We start from the raw sequence: 17,768 nt of genomic DNA, 5'->3' as shown, positions 1-17,768 counted from the left end.
CAATTTACTCCATCAATTTGATTGTGTACAGTTTCTGTCTTATTTTGATGTTATGAATTGGTTTATCAAAATATGTGTCACCAGGTGTGTCAGCAACCTCTGTTCATATCAACTAATGCATAAATGCATTCAATAAGAGTTATTTTGGAATTGAAATGCTGTATGGTGTGCTTTTGAAAGACAAAGTTCTTTACTAAATATCTTCTACCTGAGAAAGAATGTCCAAGATTGGGTGTATTTTGGAAAAATATTTACATTCCATTTTTCTTTAGGCAGAGAAAATTATTTCTTATAGAATGAGCAAAGTTGGAGGCAAATGGTGCCCTTGGGGTTATGCATTATTAATTTTAATGTCATTCCTTCCTTAAAGTTATCAATTTCTCAGACATCTTTAATTACTGGTTGTTCTCTATCCCTCACTATAATACACATAACTTGATTTCATTATTCCAGAATGGAGCTGCATTTTCAAAAAAATGTATATAGAGCCACTAATCATCTGTGTTTAAATTTCACCATAGCTCAGTTTATAAGTTTTGAAATCAATATGTGGAGGTTTTTAAAAAGCTATTCTATGAATTACAGAAACTTTTGGATTTTCTATATATAATAGGATTTCTATATTGGCTAGCAATGCTTTTGGGTCAATTACTTTGTGTAAATGACAAGAATATTAAAATTGAAAAAAGTTATTATTCACTGAAATTGTCCATTTTTCATGAAAAAAGGAGCCAATAAATTCTGGAAAACAGGAAAAAGTTTATTTAAATTAATGTGCTGACTCCAATGACTTTTTCTTTTCTATTGGTTACATTATTGTTGACATGTAGATAGATTTGTTTTTATGTTCTCCTTAGATGAAGTTCTATTGAGGTTATTTTTTTGGCTATAGAGTTTCTTCATAGCATTTTTCACTTCCATATTTATGAAGGTACAGATTAAAAGATTCAAGATAGGTATCACTACAGTATAAAATACAGCCACCACCTTATCACTGGGGAAGGTGAACATGAGCTGAAGATACACAAATATATGGGGCACGAAGAATAAGATAACCATGGTGATGTGGGTGGCACAAGTGGACAGAGCCTTCTGATGTTCTTCAGTGATGTGAGTCATCAGGGAGCAGAGGATGAGGACACAGGAGATGAGAAGAATAGCACAAATGGGCACACCTGAGCCCACTGTTGGCAGCAACAAAAAGTCCAAAGATGTGAGTGTCTGCACAGGAGAGATTTAGGAGAGGAAAAAGGTCAGAGATAAAATTGTCAGTGATGTTTGGTCCAAATAAGGGCAACCAGACCATGGAAAGAATTTGGATGAGAGCATGAAGCAATCCCTCATCCCAGACCATGGATACAAGGAGGCCACGCACACACCTGTTCATTATGATCATGTTGTGCATAGGTTTTCAGATGGCCATGTAGCAGTCATAGGCCATCACTGTGAGCAAGAGAATCTCCACTCCTATAAATAAATGTTCTGCAAAGACCTGAGTCATGCACCTTCTGAAAGAAATCAGTAAGTCAAATATCATTTTGGGGACCATGATAGAAGAGAAGCAGTCAGCAATGAAAGACAAGAAGGACAGAAAGAAGTACATGGGGATCTGGGGTGAGATGCTGGTGACAGTCACAACAATGAGTAAGTTACCTGCCACAGTAAGGCAGTAGATTATTACAAATATGACACACAAGAGTTTCTTCACCTCCAAGTTCTGTGTGTGACCAATTAGGATGGATTCTGACATGTTGTTCAATTATTCCATGAATTCAACTTGACACATAGATAAATAATTGAGCTGTGAATAACAAAGAATAAAATTGTGCCTGAAACATTTTGAAAAAAGCATAACGTATATCAGGATTTTCTACAAAATTGATGATATTCTAATTAGAAAACTTGACTTGAAAGTTTGACCACATTACTAGGCATATGATGAACACAGACATGTCTGTCTGTCTGTCTGTCCGTCTGTTTGTTCGTCTCTCTTTCTCTCTCTCCCCAAACATCATTTTATAACACTGACAGATCAAAGACCTTTCCTGCAATGGTATGTGCTTAAGTATCTCCCATCAATTGCCAACATATATTTTCCTATAGAAAAACCAGAAATACATAGAGAACTACAGTAGAAGCAGATGTGTGAATCCATGATGATCTATATCCTGGTTTGTCTTCTCTGGGTCCTAGTCCTGAGGAGGCTAAAGTGCAGAGTTTTCTTTGCTTATTATTTTTATCTTGTTTCAGAGGGAACAAAAAGCATCAGCTGAGTTTCATTTGAAGTTAAGAGTGATGTAGTCATGTTCCAGCATCAAGTTAACCAAATATCTGAGGCTTCAAGAAAATATATCCTGATAGTTAAAACTGTGAGCTCATGCTACAGGGAAAGCACTTAAAAATAAGCATGACTTGGGGGCTGGGGATTTAGCTCAGTGGCATAAGCGCCTGCCTTGCAAGCAGGCAGTCGTGAGTTCGATCCCCGGTACCGACAAAAACGAAAAAGACAAAAAAAAAAAAAAAAAAAAAAATAAGCATGACTGGGTTTATACACAGACACCTGTGGAAGAAGTACGTCCTGAAGAGGTTTCCATAGACTGCGTGATACAAGGCAGCACCCTTAATGTTTATTAGAAATATTCTCATTCACTATTTGGACAACTTCAGCTATGCTTAATTTTCATGTTTAGGTTAAAGAAGGGAAAAGATTATATATATATACTAATTATTATACTATTATGTAATAGTATAATATTTGCATATATTATATAATAATATAATATATAACATAATAATATATAATACAATATATTATTATATTATATATTATATTATTATATAATATATTACTATATATTATATAATAACAATAATATTATATACTTAATAATCTGATAGTTCATCAAAAAGAACTGTTTTTGCTTTGCTTCATCATTTTTATGCCTAAATCTTGTAATCTCAGTAGACTTTGAAGACAACCATGTGCAATACATTAACAAGTGTTAAATTTCTAATTTTAAAATTTTGTGTCATTTTTATTCTTTTTTTGTTTGTTTATAAAATTTTTTAACAATCTAGCTTAAAGAAGATGATGAATAATGTCTTGTGTTTATTACAGAAAATATTTTTAAAGTGAAGAAATAAACCACTGTTATTTGTTAAATAGAATGTGTTCCTTAGAGTCACATAGACTATTTTTACAACATTTTTATCACTTTTTAGCCACATGGTGTTCATTCAGATCTTGGTCTTGCAGCTGCTAAATATTTTTCATCTAAAATAGAAAAAAAAATAAGATAAATGAGGAATATCATCACCACATATATCAAGTGGTGATCCTAAAGTCAAAACATCTTATCTTTTATACTCTAGATTCTGGTAAATGAATTTTAAAAATAAACATTTTTATCATCAAAACATTTAATCATTTTAATACTATGGAGAAAAATGAAATAATACTCAAATGAAAAGATGAAAATCCAATTATATTCAGAAAAAGTTGAACATAAAACTAACAGCATTAGGCAATAGGAGATTAGATTGCTACGTTGATAAGATTCTTGATATTTAGAAATACAAATAAAATTGATGAATATAGATAAAAGATATTAGTTTTCAAAAGTATTTAAAATATTTATGTTTCAACAAATAGTTCAAGAACTAGATAAGCATTTTTCAAAATCAATTGTCTTTCCATGACCTAAAAGAAAAGAAATAAAAACATACAATAAAAACTTCAGATAAAATATATATATTTTCAAAAATTACATCTGATTTTTGGATTGGATTTTTTACATCATCATTTTAAGAGGAAATACAGTGATACATGAAACAGGAGACAAATGATATATTCAAATACATAAAAATCTGAGACACTGCAGAAAATATTTGCAACACCTCCATCTATTATAATTTTGGATAAATCACACACTATTATAAAAATAAGGAAAATTAATAAAAATAATTTCCAAAATTATCTAAAAGTTCTCTATTTCATTAATCATGAAAAAATACAAACACTTTTAACTCACCATTTTACCAAGATTTATGACAGTTTTGCAATTCAACACTGATGAGCGTGTTGATATAAAATATTCTGAAGTCTAACCTTATGTAACAAGGTTTTTATAACTGGTCATTTTCTCTGTTCCAGTATTCCTTATTCTTAGATATCTAGTCTATATAAAAATAGGCACATTATAAAGATAAATATATTTCAGCATATACATACAAGATAGGTAGTCATGAAGACATTTCAAATATTTATTAAAATTGTTAAGTATATAATTGTGCAATGTCAAATAGAGATCAAAGTTATTTACAAGAAAAAAGTGCCTAAAATACTTTTTCAATTTAATATGAGTGGAAGATATAAATTAGCTTATAGATAAAAATCTAAATTGTCCAAAATGCTACATATATCCAGAGGACATATCTAAAGACATGAAAGACTAACAAGCTCATATTGTTATTGTATCTGGGTCCATACTATCCTGAAACTAAGTATTCTGTTCATATTTCATAAAAATCCATGAAAGTAGAAAAATATTATAAATGTAACACACCTGAACACAAAAGACTCTAGTATATTCTTGAGAAATGAGTGAAGAAGGAAGACAAAGAAATGTGGTAATGGATGGGTAGGAATAATCAAGTATGAACTGTGTTTGTATCAACAAGACAAAATGAAACCCTGTGCTCTGTGTAATTAATATGCATTACATTGTACCTACTTCTGTGAATGTGTTTGGGATCAACAGGATCCCTCTACAGCAAGACTTCTTATTTTAGAGAAGAATTCACGTGAACCTTTTCCCCAGCAATCGCTAGCTGCTGCTTTACATGGGAATCCATGTACAGCTTAAGTATGATATTTGTCTCACTTAATGATTTGAAAGAGATTGTGAGCAGAGATTACCTAAGTAAATATGATTTTATGTGCTGGTTTTATTTTGTTTTTTAAGTCACACAGTTCTGTAACTGTAGCCATTAACACTCCCAACTCAGAAAATGAAATTTAAGTGTAGTACAAAAAATTCTTATGTGAGATCTAACCTCATTCAAAATCCCCAAAATGTCAAAATATGTGAAAGCAGAAGAAATAAAATCTAGGAGCTCCATGAAATCTGTAACAAGTCAAAATTTCCCTGAAGTGGCAGGAACCTGAATTCAGCTGTTAAGCTATATTCTAGGCAAATAAGCTCAGCCAAAAAAAAAATCTTTCATGCCTAGAAGTCTGGATCCAAATAGTCTGGAAACTCAGTACCCAGCTGCAACAACAACCTGTCGCCAACAACCTGGTGGTCAGAAGTCCTAAGTCTGTCCTTACAAACATTCCCTTATGTGGCTTCAGAAAAATCTTTAGTGGATGCTATATAAATGCAGAGTTTTATGTGTTCTGAATTCTCATTTTCCAGAGGATTTCAATGAGCAGGTCTTGCCAAGATGGCAACCAAGTCAATTTTGCTTGTTTTCTCTCATGGAACCATGATATCAGCTGCATGTTTACTTCTTCCATGTATTTTTTCCTGGCCATTTTATCCTTTATTCTTTTTCTCTCATTGCTAAGCCTGTGCGAGGACACAATCATGTCTTTGGAGAGACCCAAGGCTCAGATAATGGGAGCCCATTTCGGGGAGGATTTGAAATGAAAATCATTTTGCTCACAGAAATGGCCTTTGATTGCTACATGGCCGTCTGCAAGTCCCTGCACTACACAATCACCATTACCAAGAATGTCTGCCATGCTGATGGTAGTATCTTGACTTGGGGCTTCTTATGTTTGTTGGTTCAGCTCTTCGTGGTTTTTCTGTTGTCCTTTTATGGGCCCAAAATGATGGACCACTCTGTCTGTGACTCACACCTTCTGCTGGCACTCGCCTGCACCAATGCCTACATCCCTGATTTGTGGCCAACCGCAAAGTTTTCTGCCTGCTGGTTTTCATTATGTTATCTGCTTCCTACATTGTTATCCTGTGCTCCTTAAGGTACCACAGTGTAGACAGGAGATGCAAACCCTTCTTTACCTGAGGTACCCACTTCACAGTGGTAGCCTTGTGTATTTAGTTATGTGCTTCCATCATTCACCTACTCATACCCAAGAACATGGCAGTGTTTTATGGCATTCTAACACCAGTGCTGAATCCACTCATTTATTCCCTGAAAAATGAAGAGGCAAAACATGTTATGAGCGGGTTCTCCACGTGCTAATAAACTGCAGGTGGATAATGAGTGCCAAAGGAGGGAGAAAATGAATTTTATTTCTTTAAGTGAAATGAACAAAGCTCTTTTTGATAATATCATATAAAGATCAGGTTATTCATTCTTTCATGTTCATCAACAACAATGGTAGACTAATCAACTGACTTGCATAACTTTGCATATAATAAGGGTTTAGGATATATATATTATATGGTTATATATACTATATATAATTATAATATATATACTGAATTATTCCTATTTTAGATAAGAGGACACTATGTTGTCTGATGTGGTCAAATGATTAACTAAGGTCAACTAATTTTGAATTGCAGAGTCAATCCATCATCCTCGTCTGAAATTAGCAAATCACATCAGCACACATGAGTCTGTGTGGTCACTGTATGCGCTGTAGAACCACCAGGCAAACCAGGCTCAGTGCCTTCTAATAACTGCACCACAAGGTCCTTGGCATCTAGACCATCTTCTACTGCTTCTCTCTTGTTCTGTGATACCAGCATCACAGCAGCTGCAGCAAGTGAGTGAGGATCCAGACATGGAGACGGATGAACTTGAGTCTAAATCTCATTTTCTGTCCTTGCTAATGACCTTGAGTAAGTGACTCAAGGAGTCTATGAACTTCTTATGCCTGGGTGTTAAAGTGGTTCCATTTTAGATTCCACATATAAGTGACACAATAAAGTGTTTTTATTTATGTGATTGGCTTAGTTCTATGAACCTAATGCCCTCTAGGTCCATCTATGATATGTCAGATGGCAAGATCTCTTCCTTTTGTTAAGGCATTAACTATGCAACCCAGTAGAGGCAAGAGAAAAATTGTGAAGATTAGCTCTGTTTCAAATTGTTATTGTGAAAGTTAAATTACATGATCTATTTAAAAATAATGAAATTTCTGACAACAGTAACTCCCTAATATATATACATATATTTTATAATGTACATATTATATGATATTATATACATATATACATATTAACTTAGAAAAATTTTGGTTTATGTGCACATGCAATCATTTTCAATGATATTTGCTATAAAATATTTTGGAATAAAGCAGAAACGACAAGAGATATGAATGTTTTAAATTATATAAGAATAATATTGGATTTCTGTACATTAGTTTAAGGTAAATTTGATTGCTATATAACAATAGAAAATAACCTGAAAAATTAATATTGTATGAAAAGATAAGTTGAGGAGAGATATATATAATATGCTGACATTTGTGGAAAAATCACTAAACAGCAATTTTATTTTTACCTCTATGTGTGTATATGTCAGTGTGTACTTGTATATGTGAAGATTATTTCTTAAAAGGAATTAAATAATGCTATCAAATTCATAATAGATTTTCTAGTCAAGAGAAATAGAACAGAAAAAAAATTTTTTTTTGTCTTTTTCATTTTTATAGGTACTGGGGATCGAACTCACGACCGCCTGCTTGCAAGGCAGGTGCTTATGCCGCTGAGCTAAACCCCCAGCCCCTAGAAAAATATTTTTAATATCCTCAATTTCAGTGAAGGTTATATTCACATATATTTGTATTATAAAAAATGGAAGATAAACATAAGAACAGATAAGTCACATTTAAGGATAATGTTTTATTGCTCTTACAAATCTATATTCTTTCCTTTCTTTCAAAGCAAAAGAAATCTGATGCTGCTTATCTCTTGGTCCCACTAACTCCCTGTGTCCCTACATACTTGTGACTGTGGTGCTCACGGTGAGTCATCCTCCATTCCAGGCTACTTTTTCCGAGACTCCCATAAACCCCTCCCATCACATCATTCTTGGAGTCACTTGGCTCCACAATTATTCTTTCTGTACCATAAAATTATCTTCTTCTAATAATGCTGGTTAAGCTTCTGCCAACTTAAAAGGTAGAAACTAAACCCATATGAGATATCATTTATTTTTTCAGAGTGCAACACTTTCAAAACAGACAAGCATTTTTGATTTTCAACTTCCTATTCTAAAAATGAATGTTTTATTCCTTAGTTTCTCACCCAATACAAAGAGACTATACATGAAAAGAAAATGGTAGCTGACTAGTGATAGGAGCCTGAAGAATGTTTATTCCCTTCTCTTTACAGAAAAAAACAATGTTGTGAATCTGTGTAAAGTAAAATAGAGAATTTGAAAAGAAACTTCCTCCACCATATCACAAATGAATGTGCAGATAAGTCTTCATAAATATTCACTATCATCGCCAGTACCACTGTTATTACCATCACTATCATTATCATCTTCTTTGCCATCATTATCATCATTTTGTCATCATTCTTTAAATTATCTTATTTCTTATTCTTTTTCACTTGGGAACTACATCTTTAAATGATTTTAATTTTTATAAACCCTTCATTATCTGTTATTTACAAGGATTATATATGTAGGAAATAATAGTGCAACATCTGTTCTTCCATTATAAACACCATATATGAGATCTGTTTTTCCATTGTAACCACAGTGCATGAGATCTGCCATTGTGTAAGGTGTGGGGAACACAGGAAATGTCAGGCACAGGAGGTTCTTGGTTCCCTAAGATGGGCATGTTTCTGGCCTCACCCACAGAGACAATAGGGTCATTATAGAGGGAATCCTTTGTGTTTAGGAACTGATGTTTTCTTTCTCCTTTTCCAGCACATCAGATGGCGGAGGATTCATTGTTTTTGAAAGCTTTGAAATCAGTGCTGCTCAGGGATTTTATAGTCATTCTCACTATTTCTTACCACAGAAATATTTATTGCATGTTAACCCCTCATTAAGCACCCTTTACTGAGATGCTAGATCACTGTTATGAGGTTGCTCCTAATAAATGGATGCCACTTCAGACATATTTTAAAGTGAACAGAGTTTGCGATAGAGGTGTCATCCCCATCAATCATGGTAGGTGAAAGACAGTAGCGGTGCCCTTATATTCTTCTGTTAGAATCTATTGACCCTTAACATCTCTCATACCCTGCATCATCCCTGGAGCTCTCTCAGTGCTGGAATACTGTTCCAAACTTTTGAGCTGACATTTGGTTTCAGTATAAATAATGCAACTTTATTAAATGAAATGTGTAATGTTATGAGATTGTAAGGTGAGAAATCAGGGAAATAGGTGAAAAAATGATTTCTATATATAATGGCAATTGTGCTGGAAATAAGATAAAAATGAGAACTATTTAACTTACATTCACATTGATTGTAATATCTATAATCACAGATTTATTAACAGAACCTTCTGTTTCTCTGTATATGTGTCACATGAAGCTTTAATGTTCAGATACTTTCACTCTTAACTCCATAGGGTACAATGATTGTATTTCTTTTGCTTCAGCTAATTCTTCTCCTAGGTCTTTTCATAAATACTTGTATAGATGTAGGAGTAGGAAAATTATTTTTTCAAAGTGATAACAAGTAAAATGTTTTCTGTTATACAGTGGGTGAACATTTGTAAATCTTTCAGACTAGGAAGATAAAAATAAAACATTTTAATGAAAATACTGCTTGAAGACATTTCCTACAGTTGGACATTTCCATCATATAGAGTTCTGTTTCCTCTTTTAATACACAACATTTTGGCTGCTGCACAGAACATGAAAATTGTCAAACATTTGCTGTTGATTTCTTTTATGTCCATGACAGGAACAGCAGTGTAACTGTAGGAGGTCCTTGGTTATTTTGACCTTGTGGAGCATTTCTTTACAATAAAAATAATAATTACATTTTTGAGTACATCAGTATAAAGATTAATATAATATAAACTGGATTTGGATTACATTTTTTCTTTTTATTTGAAAAAAATTAGGCATTATAGGGATCACTAAATATGTTAGTATCTTGGCAATCTTCCTATTATGTCTCAAAGTCAGCCCATGCTTCTGTGTTTTGACCTGATGAAAATTGAAGTCTCCATCATATTAATTCACAAAGGAAATATTATATGTATATGCACAATGGGGTATTATTAAGACATAAAATTAACAAACTCCTGTTCTTTGCAGCAACATGGATGTAATTAGAGAACAGTAGATAAAGAAAATCAATCAAGTTTAAAACAATGAATTCTGCATACTGTTACCCTAAGTGGACACATGAAAAGCTGGTATCATAGAAGCAGAGGGAAAACAAATGGTCACTAGAAGCTGGAAAGATTATGGAGGAGTGATCATGAAGGGAGATTTGATTATAGGCAGAAAATAACAGGATTGAACTTTAGTATTCTATAGTACAGTTGGGTGGCTCTAGTTCACAGCAAGGTATTATATATCTTATAACAAACTAGAAGCCAGGAAACTCCTATCACAAAGAAATGGTAAACACTGCTTTATTTGATCAGTAAATATTATATACATATGCAGAATTATCACCTTGTTGCCCATACTATTATTATATGTCAGTTGAAGAATTTCACCCACAGAGAATAATTGACACTCAACTTTGTCAAGAAGAATAAATATTTATATATTGTCATGAGATAACACTAATGTAAACACACAAATCACAGGATTTATTCAATATTTTTTTCATTATTTGACACAAGAGTTTCTAAATAACTATTATTACTCTCTTATTTCTGAAGGTGTAATGGGTTCAGAATAAGTGTTATTAGGACAATCACAGCTTTGTTGGTGGGAAAGAAGTCATGGGTCTCAGGTGCAGGTATGAACAACACAAAAAGTATAAGACAACTGTGACATGAGAGGTGCGGGTGAGCAGGCTTTGTGGTTCCCTTTGGAAATGTACATTCTCAGGGAATGCAGGATGATGACATGAAATCAACAAGCATAGAAAATGTGAACATGCCTCAGGACACAGGACCTCCAGCAACACACAAGACTAGGGAGCCCCCAAGCCCACTCCATACTGTCCTGCTGCCCACATCAGGACAGGAAATTCAGTAGTGCACAACATCAGATCCCCAAGGCCACTCCTTCCATGTGCCCACTGACCCACCACCCACCTTGGGACACACGACATCCAGTGGCAAACAGGGCCAAGCAGAGTCTGCCTCTTCTGTGCCCTTGCCATCTCACGACTGTCTTCTGGAACACCCCCCCACACATCTGTATCAAGTATTTCTGTTGATCTTTGGCTCACACTCCTCCCCCCAGAATATTGGACTGCAGTTGGTTAACCGTGATATGTCAATGGGAAACTCAGTAATACCTCATCCAAACAGAAGACTTCATCAAGCTTCCATTAGTGTGGTGAGTTTGCCCCTAAAATAGGAATAGAGTTTGCTACCTTCAGTGGGTAAACAGGAGCAATAGCTAAGCCCCTTCCAGAGGTACAACCTTGGTAAGATTGGCAAGAGTGTGGGTGAGTCCTTTCTTCCACAAAGAGAGCATCAGGTAGGTTAAGGAGGGTGCCAATAAGGTCTCCCCCAATCCGAAGTAAATTAAAAGGTTTTATAGGACACCCAGTGACACAGTAGGGTCCCAGATGAGACAAACACTATAAACAGGGAGATCTGGTGACTCAGAACAAGCTGAAGACATAATAACAGCAGGAACTAAGAGCTGAATTCCATCAATACTCCTAGGCTTGTCACCCTAGGAAGAATATAGGACTCACCCAACAGGCCCTGCAGGAGGAATTCAAATGGCTGGCACACCTTTTCATTGTGGCACTCAGCAATTGGTCAAACATCAGCCACACAGTAAGATCCTAAGATACATACTACTGATAGTTGAAAATAGTGGGATTGAAAGACCAATTAGCCTGAAAGGCAAAATGCCAAAATGAAAAAGCAAAGTCCAATCTCAAACATCTAGCCCATCAGGTGCAAGTAAAGAAGACACTGAAATAAAAGATGTTAAAAGTCACATACTGGAAATATCTGAAAAGATAGAAAGTGAAATAAAAAAACAAATACATGAGGCTACATAGGAAATAAAATTAGAATTAATCTCTCATGTAAAGACAGAAATAACAACCTTAGTAAAGGAATTGATCAGTGCAGCTAGATAAAAATAAATAAACAAATAAATAAAAAGTGCAAGAGCATAGGAAACTGATTGAAACCTTGAATACACAATATAGAAAAAAGCTGAGTCCATGAAATAAATTCAAAAAGATATCTAAGAAACAAAAAAAATTCTATTGAAAGCTCTCAAAACCATTTAATTGAAGCAGAGGATAGAATTTTGGACCTTGAGAATAGGATCACAGTTATCATGAAAGGATAGAACTTTAAAAATAACAAAGGAGCAGAAAGTGACAGTCCAGTAGCCTCAAGATGATGCCAAGGGAAACAATATAAGACTAATAGACATCAGTGAAGAGGAAGTAGTCAACAAAAATCACATAGGTAAACTATTCACAGAAGTAACAGCAGAAAATTTCCAAACATGGGGAAAAACCCTGATATGCATATAAGTGAGGCATATAGAAGGCCAAACAGTCATGATAAACATAAATCTGCACACAAATATGTAACAATTAAGTTCCCAGACATACAACATATAATGAGAATGCTAAAGCTATTAGATAAAAGACACAACTCACCTATCAAGGAAAGACCATTAAAATCAAGGCAGACTTTGCAACATAAACACTCAAGTCAAGATGAATTTGGAGTGAGGTGTTTCAGGCCTGAAAGAAAACAACTTTCAACCCAGATTAAGGTATCCAGAAAGAACTATCTTTGAAATTTAATAGAGAAATGAGATACTTCTATAATAAAAACAGCTGAAGAAATTCATGTCCACCAAGTCAACCCTAGAAAGAGTATTGAAAGACATACTAGAGATTAAAATGATCATAATTTCCAAAACAATAACAGAAAGAAACCACTAGGCAAGAAAACATAAAACATTCTTAAGTAAATGTAAAGGGATTAAAATTATCCATATATATTATCTAATTATAGTGCAATGAAATTGGAAATTATTGGCAAAAGTAATTGTAAAATCTACATAAATATATGGAAATTAAATAACAACCTTTGCACAACCAGTGAGTTACAGATAAAATAAAAGGAGATATAAGACAATACTTACAACTCAATGAAAATATGGAATCAACATACTGTAATCTGTGGGATGCAATGAAAGCAGTCCCAGGAGGAAAATATATAACAAATTGTTATATCAAGAAAACAGAATGAGCACAAATGAACAACCTACATCTACATCTACATCTACATCTACATCTACATCTACATCTACATCTACATCTACATCTACATCTACATCTCAAGCTTCTAGAAAAAGAAGACAGGAAATTGTAAAGATCAGAGCAGAAATTAATGAAATTGAAAGTAAAAAGAAATACAAAAAATAATGAATAAAAAACTGGGTTTTTTAAAGAAAATAAATGAAGTTGATAAACCTCTGGATAACCTTATCAAGGAAAAGAAAGAAAAAAAACAAATTCATATAATAAGAACTGAAAAGAGGGAAATTACTACAGATCCCAGAGAAATGTAAAGATAATGAATACCTGATTTGAAAATCTCTACTAATAGAGAATGAAAAGCACAGAGGAAATGGATAGATTTCTAGAAAGATATGAACTACCAAAGTTCAATCAAGAATATACAGCAATTTTGAAGAACTCAATATCAGCTACTGTAAATGAAAATGCAATTAAAAATATAGTGACAAATATAGGTCCTGATGGATTAAGAGCTGAATTCTACAAGAAATTTAGAGAAGATTTGACACAAATATTCCTTAAACTCTTCAATGAAATTGAAAAGGAAGCAATCCTTCTTAAATCATTCCTGGTGACAACTATTACACTGATACCAAAACCAGTGTAAGCCCCATCCAAAAAGAAGTATAGGCCAATCTCACTAGTAAAGATTGATGCAAAGGTTCTCAATAAAATACTGGTAAATAGAAGGGAACACATCATCAAGAAAATTATACACCACGACCAAGTGAGATTCATTTCAAGAATACAAGAATAGTTTAACTTACACTCATCAATAAATGTAATGCACCACATAAACAGAGCCAAAAAGCAAAACCACACGATCATCTCAATAGATGCAGAAAGAGCTCTCCGTAAAGCCCAACACTTGTTCATGACAAAAGCCCTTAAACAACTTGGAATACATGAATTCTACCTCAATCTCATAAACACCATTTATGAAAAACCAACAGCCAACATTATAATAAATGGATTAAAACTGAAAGCTTTCACTCTAAAATCAGGAATAAGAGAAGAATGTCCATTGTCACCACTCGTGTTAAATATAGATGTGGAAATACTAGCCAGAGCAATCAGACAAGAAAGACAAATAAAAGGAATAAAGATAGGAAAGGAAGAATTTAAATTATAACTATTGGCAGATGATATGATACTGTATATAGAAGGTCCAAAAAACTCCTTTAAAAGACTATGGGAGATAATAAACAAATTCAACAGTGTATCTGGATGCAAAGTCAATGATCAAAAATCAATAGCACTCCTGTACACAAACAAAAAACTCACTGAGAGAGAAATTATGGAAATATCACCTTTCACAATATAATCTAAAAAATGAGATACTTAGAAATCAACCTAAGTAAGAATGTAAAAGAACTATATGCTGAAAATATACTATGTTAAAAAACAAGATTGAAGAGGATAATTTAAAGTGGAAGGGCAGTCCTTGCTCTTGGCTAGGAAAAAGCAACATTGTGAAAATGACCATCCTCCATAAACCATTACACAAATTTAAAGCAATAACAATCAAAATACATCAACATACTTTAAATATCTAGAGAAAATACTCTTAAAATTCATTTGAAAAAAGAAGAAGTCTAGAATAGCAAAGGCAATTCTGGGCAACAAAGGCAAGACAGGGGACATCTCAATACCTGCCTTGAAATTATACTACAAAGTCACCATGATAAAATCAGTATGGTACTGACAAAGAAATAGACTTAGAGATCAATAGAACAGATTGGAAGATGCATTCCATTCTTGGGAGTATGTATTTGTATCTGGAAACTGATTTAAAAACTAGTGTGTCCCATTACCAAGTTGATAAGGGGTGAATTGGATTTGTTGATACATTGTGTCAACTTGAGAATTTTAGAAGCTTGCCTAAGTGACTGTCCAGTGAGAGGAATGTCATCATTTTGTAAACATCTTTTTATTATGCAGAAGAATGGCACAGAGAAGGTGTGCTGTGCTTACCCTTAGTGGGAAGCCTGATTTCAACATAGGGTGTCAAAGGAGCTTTCTATTTCTGCTTCCCATACCACCTTCCATCAGAATGCTTCTACATTACACAAATAGCTCCATTAATCCCAAGCAAGTTCCACAAAATGTTGAACAATGCTCTTCATGCATAATACAACTTCCCTCATTCTCTATGGGTGTAAATCCCTGAGGATTATGCCTCAATCATTTCTAGAAAATGGATATCACTTACATTCCTGAGTTTGATCTTTATTCTTGGACCATATTGATGTAGATACTTTATCAGGATTTAGTTTTAATTCTGCTCACACTGGAAAAGCACCTAACATGTCATAGCTCATGATTTAGACACCGTTATGTTCCTTGGCTGCCACAGGCTCTAAAGGCTAACAATGGATCAGAATATACAGTGCTTATTTCCAAACACGTTTTTAAAACTTTTCACATTTCTCTTATAATGGGAACACTTTATAAACCAAGAGGTCATGCCATTGTTAAACATGCTTAACATATGCTCAAAATTCAGTTAAAAAACAATAAAGGGCATCCTTCCCACAAAATTTATACCTCATAGTAAACTTCACTTGGCAGAATATATTTTTAAATTTTTAAAACTTGATAGGAACGGTACTAACTGCAGCAGACAAGCTAATAGACAAAACAAAAATGCTAGGGAGTGTCCTATAAAAGACCTTCATACTGGACAGTAGCCAGGACCCAACCCAGTGCAAATTTGGAGTAGAGGGTTTTCTTGTGTTTTTTTTCCAGAGAATATTGTGGTTGTATCATGGACATAGGTCCAGAAAATGAGTTGATTCTATCTTTCTTGAAGATGATGCTCAGTCCTATGACAGTGATACCTCAAAGACTACTCTGCAACCAAGAGTTAAGGATGGGGTTACACTTTACGTGAAATCAATTAAAGGAATTTTCTGTGATCCAGACTTCCCTTGATTTTCTTGGGGTGAATGACCATGAAAGGATGAGGAACAAAAGAGACAAAGCTGTGGTCAGGTGTGGCCCCTTACTCCTCTAATGGGAGGAATGGAACTACTCCTTCACTGTAGGGGTGTTTATTTATACCTGTTAGCAACTTAACATCATGGAATACCCATTTTCCTAGAAACCCACTGTTTGGATTGTCTTGGGACTTGGTGTTCTCTGCACTGAAGCAGCTTCTTCACATGGCTTGCCTCAGGTGCTCTTTGTTGTTGCATTGCAGCCCTGGATGTGTGGTCAATATCCAGCTTCAATAGATCCCAACAGGAGTTGACTCAGTATCACCACCTGGTAAGCAGAAATGATAATCAGAGGTCTGAATAGGTGGCAGTGTACTTGGAAATACCTGAGCTGAAAATTGCACGAAAGAAGGGAACACAAAAATTACTAATATTCTTAAGACAAAATGAAATAGAAAAATTATACATTATAAGTAAAAAATTTTGTCCCTTGCAAATTCTTAAGAGATCTCTGCTAACTGACCTACAACAAAATCTGAGTAGTTTATTTACAGTTATAAAGTTTACAACTGTAAAAAGTTATGATAGCTAAAACTGGTCAAAAATATATTTGAATGTTCTCCGATTTTGGAATACATTTATCCATTTATTCAGTCTATTAACTTCTGAACTTGTTTGATTTTCCATTTGTCCAAAAATTTGACAGCTAATTTTTAATTTGAGCTCAATAATTTTCTCTTTTACTTTTGTGTTTTGCTTTTTTGGATCACTTGTGTGTAATTTAATGTTGTTTACAGATTTACAAACAAACTTGCACCAGGGTTTACAACTAATCAAAATGATATCAAAATTTGGTTTTTATAAGTCATCAAATATTTGTGAAGATATCACACACAAATCCCTTAAGGTGTAGGGAGATTATTGCACAGGACTCCAACAGATGAATAAGAAATCAACTACCTTGAATAAATTTAACCAGCTCCTATTCATCAATGGGAGACTCTGTGAGCTCCACAGCTTATGGGAAACATCCCAGTAATTGTTACTGAAAATATATTATTGTGATACGCTTGAACTTATCATCACCAAAAGTATTGGTTTCCAGGATATAAGATTTTTGATTTAAATATCTGGTACAAAGTTTTTATATAGGTATGATGATTGTTATCTTTTTCCTATTGTATTAAGTATATTCATGACTACAGATATATGGGTCTTCCAAAATGTGGAAAAAGGATTGCTTATAATGATACATTTTTCTTTCAAATTAAGACAATTGTCTTTAACAAAAGCTCATGTAGTATACATCCCACTAAAGGTCAACAAGGTAGATTAAAAACTTCTCATATATTAGATATGAATGACTGACTAAAAGGGTTACTTTATATCAAAGTGAAAATTCGAGTGTGTTACAAAATGCCACCATGACTATTGCAGTATAATGTTGTATATAATTATTATTTC

At 33.9% G+C, this 17,768-nt stretch overlaps 2 pseudogenes; one reads left to right on the top strand and one right to left on the bottom strand.

Annotated features, from left to right (window-relative positions):
• Positions 1-813: 813 nt before the first annotated feature.
• Positions 814-1,768, bottom strand: LOC101787862 (olfactory receptor 4C5-like; annotated as a pseudogene).
• Positions 1,769-5,588: 3,820 nt separating this feature from the next.
• LOC100723221 (olfactory receptor 4C3-like) lies at positions 5,589-6,210 on the top strand (annotated as a pseudogene).
• Positions 6,211-17,768: the final 11,558 nt, after the last annotated feature.

Source organism: Cavia porcellus, unplaced genomic scaffold, assembly GCF_034190915.1.
Source record: "Cavia porcellus strain 051 isolate PalLab524CR breed Dunkin Hartley unplaced genomic scaffold, mCavPor4.1 scaffold_17, whole genome shotgun sequence".
In the NCBI taxonomy this organism is placed as follows: domain Eukaryota; kingdom Metazoa; phylum Chordata; class Mammalia; order Rodentia; family Caviidae; genus Cavia; species Cavia porcellus.
This window is presented reverse-complemented; position numbering and strand designations above follow the sequence as displayed.